Here is a 1971-nt window from a genome sequence, read left to right as displayed (position 1 = left end):
AAGTCACATTAATGTATTTATACTGCACAATAAGGCATAATAGACACAAAATCATGACATATCCCTATAGCTGATATTTTTGCTTGTTTTTTTTTTAATTATTAGGTCAGCATCGCTTGTGTTTAACATCCCACCATATTAATAAACCTATAAATTATCTATAATCAATGTTGCATTGCCTACAGTAGCTTTCAACGTTAAGTTTAGTTTGTGCGTCATGAGATTAAACCATGCTTTAAAAAAAAAAGAAAAAAAAAGAAGTAGGGTTTGAATGCAATTTATAACGTTTAAACTGTATTTAATGATATGTTTTGGCGTGCCGAATTCAAGAATGGCTCTTAATCAAATATAAAAAGCTTTAATCGATGCTTTCCGTGCATGCCAAGTTGTTTATCAGCGCGTATTTAGGAAATATTTAATAATCTGCAGTGCACTTTGGCGTAGGTAAACACGACTGAGTGAAATGCGGTTAAATGTGAAGCAACAACTGCACAACAACACTGATATTAATGCAACTGGAGATACTTAATGAGGCTTGCAATAGTTGGATAGTAGGTTAATAATACACCTTGCACAAAACAACTGACCATAATAACATGAAGGGCATCGAGCTAATGCGTTAGCTTTTCCACACAGGCTCGTCTCCATTAACCGAGAGCAAGCACAGATTTGTTTTACTTACAGCATTAGTTTGCTTTACTCCAGATGTTCGCGACGACTACACACGAGTCCCACCAAACCTCTCACATCATCATATTATTATAGACATCCACCACGTTTCAGGGATGGTGGGGGAGAAAAGGGAAATATATGCCGCTGTAGCCTGTGATTGTGCAGCCACTTCACTTCCGGGTGAGTACATGCAACTATTCTCTTCATTCAACTGCGCCAAACTTCATGTAAAAAAATCACATTTTTTGTGGCCTTGCTGACATACAAAAATAAAAACGCAAGTAAAACGTCGTAAAATCAGTAATGTCATCTTGCTGCACATTCGGCATCATACAATTATACTTTAAATGTCCAATTTTGCTGCTGAGAAAGTTTTAAAAAATCGCACATATTTTTAATGTAGCTTGGAGTTAAATACGCTTCCTTTCAGACTGAATTCAGATATTTAAAATACGATTTACAGGCGATAAAGTGTGTTACTTTAAGTAGCCATACTTTGCCCCATTTACATTACCAGGCGCGGTGGCCAAGTGGTAAGGCGTCGGTCTCGTAAACCGAAGATCGCGGGTTCGAACCCCGTCCGTGCCTTGGATCTGTGCACATTGTAATACTCACCTTTTTTTAGTGTGTATTTCTAATGTAGATGACACTCATAGGCAATCATCTTTATTGGCAGAGGTGGACAGAGTACACAGCTTCACTACTTGAGTAAAAATACAGATACTCATTGTCAAATATTACTCCAATACAAGTAAAAGTAGCTTAGCCAAAATATTACTTAAGTCAAAGTACTAAAGTATTTGCTTAAACGATTACTTAAGTAAAAGTATTTAAAAATATCTCAGAAAATACAGGGAAGTAGCTTTATTGTCATTATACAATACACTGATGTGATTCTGCTTCAGACATGTTTATAGCTCAAAAATAAACACATAAAGTCAAGAAGCCTCATAAGTTACATTTCAACACACCTAACCCCTACCTTGGAGTCTTTGATATGAACTGTATAAAAAACATGAACAGAAAGTCAACTTAATCATTCAACTGCACTGCAACAGTTGCCATATTTTTAAACCGTTTAAAAATGGCAACTATGTGGTGAATTCTCCATTGACTTGTATAGAGACGGTCGCCCCCTGGTGGCCTTTTGATAGAATGCAGCTCTAGCTTTAATTTAATTTAATTAACTCTCCTCTCGTTTCAGGTCACTTGCCCTTCCTCATGTGTCACCGGTCTGATTGTCTTCCCTGATTCCTGATTGTGTCCGCCTGTTCCCCATTACCCTCATGTGTTTTATAG

At 36.9% G+C, this 1971-nt stretch overlaps 1 non-coding gene across 1 annotated transcript; it reads left to right on the top strand.

The window, feature by feature from the left end:
* Positions 1–1188: 1188 nt before the first annotated feature.
* Positions 1189–1260, top strand: trnat-cgu (transfer RNA threonine (anticodon CGU)). The gene has a single exon. It is a non-coding gene; the product is annotated as a tRNA-Thr (tRNA).
* Positions 1261–1971: the final 711 nt, after the last annotated feature.

The sequence above is a fragment of the Scomber japonicus genome, chromosome 18 (genome assembly GCF_027409825.1).
Source record: "Scomber japonicus isolate fScoJap1 chromosome 18, fScoJap1.pri, whole genome shotgun sequence".
NCBI lineage: Eukaryota > Metazoa > Chordata > Actinopteri > Scombriformes > Scombridae > Scomber > Scomber japonicus.
The sequence above is the reverse complement of the archived record's forward strand: the minus strand, read 5'-3'. Positions and strand labels throughout refer to the sequence as shown.